An 8,681-nucleotide genomic window follows, 5' to 3' on the forward strand; every position below is an offset into this window, starting at 1 on the left:
GTCGTGCCGTCACGAAAGTTCAACATGCGAACACTTCGTTACAATATGAAAGCCTCCCCATCTACCATCCACAACCTTGCGTAAATCCATACTGTTGGTGCATCGACAAATGCGCGCGTCATCTTTCCCCTCCCGTTCCCCACCTATGATCGAACAAACAATGGTCGTTCGACCTTTTATATTATATTATATTATAAAATATTATATATTGTTGCGTGATGAGTGATTAATAATATCGAAGAGGCAGAGTTCCGAGCTTCTCTGCAATTCTGGCCAACTTTGGTTATAGATTACACAAATTATGTTCAAGTTAGCTAGCTGAAAATTATCTGATTAAATATATACGTGTTTTAATTTGTATTTAGTTAATTTTTCCCTTTCGGGTATGAGTAGATGTTTTTATAAAAATTCTCAACATCGACGCAGGAAACGAAATTTTCCTAATTTTCAGGCCTTTAGTTCACAAAAGGTTCATGGTAGAGCAGATATAATTCCACGCTATGTTCTCAGCATCAGTCAGTCAGTTCAGTTGTTCAGTCGTGCCCGATTCTTCGTGACCCTATGGACCATGTACGCCACGCTTTCCGGTCTCTCACTATCTTCCTAACATCACATAACTTCATCTGCAGTGGCTCGAGGATGTCATCTAACCATCGCGTTCGCTGTCTACCCCTTATTCGTGGACCCTCAACCTTTCCCAACATCAAATCTTTCTGCAGCGACTCGTCTCTTCTCATCAGATGACCAAAGTAGCTGAGCTTTAACTTTAGAATTTGACCCTCCAATGAGCAGTCAGGATTTATGGTCGACAATATCGACTGATTTGATCTTCTGGCAGTCCAAGGAACTCTCAAGAGTCTTCGCCAGCACCACAATTCAAACGCGTCAATTCTTCGGCGGTCAGCCTTTTTCACAGCCCAACTCTCGCATCCATACATCACAACTGGAAAGATCATAGCACGAGTTATACGGATCTTGGTTGGCAGACTAATGTCTCTGCTCTTTACTAGGTGGTCAAGGCTAACCATTGCTCTCTTTCCCAGAAGCAGGCGTCTCCTAATTTCATGGCTGCAGTCTCCTTCCGAGGTAATCTTGGAGCCCAAGAAGAGAAAATCTGTCACAGCTTCCACTTCTTGTCCATTGATGCTCCAAGACTTGATAGGGCAAAACGCCATGATCTTTGTCTTTTTAATGTTCAGTTTAAGCCCAAACTTCTCACTCTCTTGTACGCGCATCAGAAGTCTCTTGAGTTCCACTTCACTTTCTGCCATTAAAGTGGTATCATCCGCATATCTAAGGTTGTTGATACGTTTTCCAACAATCTTCACTCCAGATGAAGACTCGTGCAGACCGGCCTTCCTCATGATGCACTCTGCATATAGGTTCTCAGCATAGTTATCCGCAAACAGCTAAAGTTTATATTTATATGACATTTGAATACAGAGATACGATCGCGGTAATTTACAGAAAATCGCGAACATTGAAATGTTTTAGGAAAAAGAAAAGTTTTAACATTGTTCAAACTTTTGAAACCTATTCTACACTACCTTAGATTTCAAAATCATTAAAAAAACCTTGCATAATTTTGTTCCGCTATTAATTATGGCCTCTTTGATAAGGCCTTTGTCCAATTATAGCGCACCGCGCAGATCTCAAGGTTCTACGGAATTTGTAAATCGTTCAAGGTTTTTAAATTTTGGCATAATATTGTAACAGGGAGAAATATATTTACGAAAAAGAAGATTAAAGATATATACATTGAGTAACAGCCAAGGAGCCAGGCAATGAGGGCCCCCCGTTCAACGCACTTCTTTTTTTACTCTTCCACAAACGAGCGCGCCACTTCGTCCTTATCATTCTCCAGCTGTAACAATATTTCTTCGGTCACTTTTTGTCTCGACTTTGCAAATTGGCGGTGACAGACACAGAAATGAATGATTCAGAATCAGTTTTGTCCGCGTCGAGTTCCTGATGCGCTGTGGCATCAGGCAACACACAGTCGTTTTCGCAATCACCTTCACCTTAACACGGATTACACAAAAAGACGATAACGTTCAATAAGCAAGCAACGTATTCCAAATAATTTTAGTTGAATGAAAAAATTGTAAAGGGCATGGAAAACTGCCTCATTAAAACACAGTGTTTCTGGGGTGAATTCGTTTTTACAAATGACTCGATACCGCACATTATTTTCATTCCTGTACAGTTTCTTCCATGCATTCCCGGCTAGCGTGCCTGCATGAAGTGGGAACAGCTGATCGAACGCGTGGCAAAAGGCCCACTTCAGGCCGTCTGGATGCCGTCATCTGAGAGAGGCACGAGCATCCCGTTACCAACAGTTTTTTTTTCTTTTCTTTTAGCATTCGATACCTTGCTTTGCCACTGCAGCACCACATTCATGCTTTCCACTGATCGCAGCTGGCGCAGCAGTTTCTCATGCGGCAGCGGCGGTCGCCCGCGCTGGTGAAGCGGGCTCCCCGACAGTGGTCGCATCTTATTTACTTCGCCCCCTGTTATTGGCGTCGGGTTACGGTGCGAAAAACAGGCGGATAGAATAGTGAAGCTCCCGTGCAAATGCGTTGAACTGCTACAAGAGAGTTACTACAGCCCTTTATACCTAGTGGCGCGGGCAGAGGCATATTATTTTTTATGAGTTTCGGGTAGCCTCACCATAATATATGTATCAAGTCTGTCGGTCTGAAGGCGCAAAAATGAGCTCCTACTGCTCCACCTCTTAAAACGAACGTCTGGGGAGAGCACACCTCCGCGCTCATGGCCGCTCCGGCCATCTCAACATCTGAACATTAACGTCCTCATTTCCGTCGACATCTTTTCCCTACTGTTTGACATATTTTTAGAACCTGAAATCCAATCCTGCTTGCATTTTATTCGCTTAGTGGCCAAGAAGTCAGACCTACAGCAATTTCAAATTCCTGTTTTACGGGTCTTATTGGACTGGCCGTTTGAAAAGATATCAAAAACAGTATTTTTTATTGTCCTCAGAACTTTTCATTTTAATGGTGAAGGTGATTGCGAAAACCGTCTGTGGGCTGCCCTATGCCACAGCGTATCAGGAACTCCACGCTTAAAAAACAGACTCCGAATCATGCATTGCAGTGTCTGTCACAGCTAGTTTGCAACGTCGAGGCAAAAAATGACAGAGGATGATGAGGAGAGGACGAAGTGGCGCGCTCGTTTGTGGAATATTAAGAAAAAGAAGTGCGTTGAACTCATTACCTGGCTCCTTGGCTGAATAAAAGTACCCTCGCACTTGTATTCAGAACTCGAGCGTAACCACTGAGCAATCACGCCTTCTACGCTTCAGATTCCCATATCAATTTTGTAGGCATATCGCAGAATCCTTGTGGATTGTGGGCAAATGTTCTACTTATGATGGGTCCCGAAAGCGATAGCGCGCATGCATAGGCTGAATTTCTCGCCGTTCATCCTAAGGCTCAATAGGCTCGACGGACCATTAAACAAAAGTTGGGCAGAGACAATTTACGAGACTTTTCTGGTCACAGGCCGATGACAATGACCTTCCTTTTGAGGCGTGTGTTAGCGAGGTATGCACACCTGCGAGAAAAAGCGGAGAGACCACACGCTTTGAAAAGTCTGCACGTCCGCTTTTTCTGACGGTGAAGCGGTTATTTTTGTTTAAGGTACTCTCCTTAATGTACTTGCCGTCTTTCCCAAACAATTTTGTCTGGCGCATCGTTTTGTATATATAAAAAAAAACGCAATCGTTGCGGTTTGCTCGAAGCTGTACGTGTTGGTTCAATGCTGCGTACTAAAGCTGGAACATGAAACCGAAGGAGGTTCTAGCCGCTATCAGCCTCTCTCGCCTCCCTGCCGTTCCCCGGTAGTCTGCGCAGAGCGTGCGCAGGCCAACAGCGCATGTGAGACGCGCCAGCACATTCGGTGGGAAACAGGCGGAGGAAGAGGGTGGATGTTTACTCTGCGGGCACGTTGAGGCCAAATTACAGGCGCCGAGGAGCGCGTTTCATCGTACTGGGCCTGCCGCTTTCGAGCTCGCACGATGTCGACAATCGCCGAACCTTTCGCCGTAGTCCCTTTATGTTGACTCTCCAAATGCGTTTTTTTTTTCTTTTTTTTTTTTGTCTAGATATATAATCTCGCCTATTACTGCCTGTAATATAGTGATGCTTATTCGCTTAATTGGTCGAGTTTGTATTTTTCCTAATTTTCGCGTTTCGGGGTTGTTGTCATATTACTTTTATGGATTCTGTTACGCGTGTTTTTACGTTGTGTTTCTTCTTGAAAGCAACTAAATGCATATTGTAGCGCCCGAAGAAGAAGCGCGATCGCTTCTACAAAGACGGCGACGCTGCTTCCGTGACTTGCACGCGTGCTGGTTCCGCTGCTGTTATGCTCATCTTTGCCGTTGCCCTGACTCCGAACCATTCATTGCGGTGTCTGTCACAGCGAGTTTGTAATGATGAGGACGAAGTGGCGCGCTCGTTTGCGGAAGATTAAGAAAAAGAAGTGCGTCGAACGGGGGGCCCTCATTCCCTAGCTCCTTGGCTGTCTCTCATTGTATAATATATGTCTTTATTCCTCTTTTGTAAATATATTTCTGCCTGTTAGAATATTATGCCACAATTTCAAAATCGTGGGCGATTCACAAATGCCGTAGAATCTTCAGATCTGCGTGGTGCGCATGCCTTGCACCAAGGCCTTATTGAACGGGCCGTAATTACTAGCGCAACAAAATTATGTAAGGCGTTTTTAATGATTTCGAAAGCTGGGGTAGTATAGAATAGGTGGAAAAAGTTTAAACAATGTTGAAACTTTACTGTTTACTTTCCTAAGAAATTTCATGTTCGCTGTTTTCTTTAAATTAGATCGATCGTATCTCTGTATTGAAACGTTATATCAATATAAGCTTTAGCTGTTTAATACATAACTATGCTGAGAACAGAGTGTGAAATTATTCCTGCTCTGCTATAAGCCTTTTTCGAAATATAGAGGTCTGAAGTGTAGGAAAATTTTGTTTCTTGAGCCGATTTAGTGAAAGTTTATAAAAACATCTACACTACCCTGAAAAGCGAACAATAACCGAATAGAAATAAAAACATGCATATATTTATTCCAATAATTTTCAATTACCTTTAACATAATTTGCATATTTCATAACCAATGTTGTCTAAAAGAACAGAGAAGATAAGCGCGAAACTCCGCCTATTTATTATTAATTTCGTACGGCGAGAAAAATCGTTTGGCAGCAGAACCAATTGCAGATCTCTTCTTTGTAGTCATCAAACAATATTATATAAACTTTTGAAATTAATATAAAAAGTCGACCGACAATCTTTTTTTATCTTACGTGGAACGATTCTACTATTTTATTCCTTTGCCACCGCTTAGAGCGGTTGGAATGATCGAAGTCTAAACTAATAGGCGGAACAAACTAATTTGTTGTTTATTGCCGATATATATGTTATGCGCCATATAAATGTACTGGGGCTTGTCATGCCCGCAGTCTGCGCGAAAAACTGCCATTTTTTTTCTTTTTCTACCAGCGTGTGAATACCCAAAATTAAAATGGTAACCTCGAGAGTCTACCGGCTTTTCATTGACCAGGGATTGTGTCTAAAAAGTACACACATCGTATTCGGTCCTTTCCCCAGGTAAACAGACGATGATGCTCGTAGTTCCTATAAAACAGATAATGCAAAAGCACTAGAACAAAAAAGTCGCTGAGAAAATGGTCATTTGTTAGATCTACTTGAGGCAATGTTTTCCTTCTCGCAATGAAGAAGCTACTTTCTAATCACTAATTTAATGTCATATCATTGTGCTATGACCACACGGTTTCGTTTTGTATCCGCGTCCTCACTGACAACTGGATTTGTACGAGAGGTTAAGTAGGTCCAGGGATGGTAATCGGCGTCCAATACAGGCATATTGGGTCGTGAGTGATAGCCGGCTTCCTGGCCAACATGGCACGCGGCCGGCCGTGGGCCGCCAACTGCCCGAGCAACCGTTGCCAAACAGGTCGGCGTTCAATCGGAGTTGCAAGCTCGGGCCATGAATGCTGGCCGACTTCTGCCCAACCCAGTACATGGCCGACCATGGGCTGCCCAATGTCCGGGCTACCATGACCGAATTAGTCGACGTTCAGTCGGGTGCCAGAGCTTGGGCCTTGGTTGACGGCCGACTTTCGCCCTACCTGGTACATGGCCAGCCATGGGCGGTCATTCGACCGCACATCGAATGCCGGCAGGTCGGCTGCTGACCAGCTGCCGATGATCGGCCATAGGTCGGCTGTCGGCCAATGCTGTCTGGGAAGGAATGGGGTCGCTCTCATAGTAAGCAGAAGAATGGGCAAAGCAGTGCTAGGGTACTACCCCAAAAACGACCGAATGATTTAACTTCGGATCCAAGCTCACCCTTTCAACATAACAGTTACGCAAGTCTATGCTACCACTACTGCTGAAGAAGCTGATGGTGAGAGATTTTATGCTGACCTGCAATGCCTTTTAGACTGCACTCCATCATCAGACATCCTTTTTCTCATAGGAGACTGGAATGCTAAGGTGGGCAGTGAAGAAATATCCGGAATTACAGGCAAGTTCGGTCTTGGCGAATCAAATGAAGCTGGGCAGAGGCTAGTACAGTTTTGTCAAGAAAACAACCTGGCCATAGCGAATACTCATTTTAAACAGCACAAGAGGCACCTGTACACATGGACTTCACCAGACGGTCTGTACAGGAATCAGGTTGATTATATCCTCTGCCTCCAGAGATGTAGAAGCGCTATACAAGCAGTAAAAAATGTCTGGGGCCGATCGTGGCACCAATCATCAGCTTCTTGTGTCCAAATTTAAGCTTCAATTGAGGAGAACGCAGAAAACTAGAAGGGCTTTCAGGTATGATCTGGATCAAATTTTATCAGAATATGCTGTGGAAGTGAGGAATCGATTTCAAGAATTAGATCTAGAAGAGCGAGAGCCTGAAGAGTTGTGGTCTGATGGTCGTGATATGGTATAAGAAGTTGCTACTAAGGTAGTTCCAAAGAAAAAGAAATGCAAGAACGGAAACTGGTTGTCTGAAGAGGCTTTGCAAATAGCTGAGGAAAGAAGGATGGTAAAAGTTATGGGTGAAAGAGAAAGATACAAGGTTCTCAATGCGGATTTTCAGAGAATAGCAAGGAGAGATAAGAATGCTTTCCTGGACACTAAGTGCCAAGCAGTTGAGGACAACAGCCAATTGAGGAACACAAGAGCTCTGTATAAGACAATCAAAGATATTGAAGGAAGCTTCTGTGCTAAGCTGGGCGTGATAAATGAGAAACGAGGCAGGGACCCCACAGAAGCGTCAGATATAAAGAAGAGGTAGCGAGAATACACAGAACTGTACAAGAAGGATCCGGACGTACAAACCCAACATAAGATGTTTGGGATCACTGATCTCGAGCCGGGCATCCTGAAGAGTGAAGTTGAATGGGCCTTAGCCAGCCTTGCTAAGAACAAAGCTAGCGGAATTGATGGCATTCCAGCTGAATTGCTTCAAAATCTTAACGACGACACTGTAACATTCTGTATAACTTATGTTAGCAAACTTGGAAAACACTGCAGTGGCCACAGGATTGGAGGAGGTCAGTTTACGTCCCCATTCCAAAGAAAGGCAGTTCGAAAGATTGTTCCAACTACCGCACGATCGCGCTTATTTCACATGATAGCAAGGTATTATTGAAAATCCTCCAAGGTAGGCTGCAGCAGTATGTGGACCGGGAGCTTTTGGACATGCAAGCTGGGTTTCGCAAGGGAAGAGGAACTAGAGACCAGGTTGCCAACCTTCGCTGGGTCATGGAAAAAGCAAGAGAGTTCCAGAAACCCATCTACATCTGCTTTGTTGATTATGCGAAATCGTTTGACTGCGTAGATCATGACAGATTGTGGCAAGCTCTCCAAGAGATGAGTTCTAATTCCCCTAATCTGTCTCCTCAGGAACCTGTATGAAGGACAAGAGGCCACAGTCAGAACTGAGCATGGTCTTTCTTTTTGGATCCCGATTGAGAAAGGAGTGAGACAAGGCTGCATACTGTCGTCCTGCCTATTTAACCTATATGCTGAGTTCATCATGAGGAAGGCCGGCCTGGACGAGTCTTCTGCTGGAGTGAAGATTGCTGCAAACGTATCAACAACCTGAGATATGCGGATGATACCAGAAAGTGAAGTGAAACTCAAGAGACTTCGGAGGCGCGTACAAGAAGAGAGTGAGAAGTTTGGGGTTAAACTGAGCCTTAAAAAGACAAAGATCATAGCGTCTTGCCCCATCAGGTCCTGGAGCATCAAGGGACAAGAAGTGGAAGCCGTGGCAAAGTTTCTCTTCTTGGGCCCCAAGATTACCCCGGAAGGTGACTGCAGCCATGAAATTAGGAGACGCCTGCTTTTGGGAAAGAGAGCCAAGGCTACCGTTGAAAGTTGAGCTAGTTGGTCAGAAGACATGATGTACCACGCAGCAGAATAGGCGACGACACACAGGAGAGGCACACAATAAACAAGTCAAGGCTAGCCTTTACCACCTAGTAAATTGCAGAGACATCAGACTGCTTACCAAGATCCGTATAACTCGTGCTATGGTCTTTCCAGTTGTGATGTATGGATGCGAGAGTTGGACTGTGAAGAAGGCTGACTGCCGAAGAATTGACGCGT

The sequence above is a fragment of the Amblyomma maculatum genome, chromosome 10 (genome assembly GCF_055883805.1).
Source record: "Amblyomma maculatum isolate TAMU_Amacu chromosome 10, ASM5588380v1, whole genome shotgun sequence".
In the NCBI taxonomy this organism is placed as follows: domain Eukaryota; kingdom Metazoa; phylum Arthropoda; class Arachnida; order Ixodida; family Ixodidae; genus Amblyomma; species Amblyomma maculatum.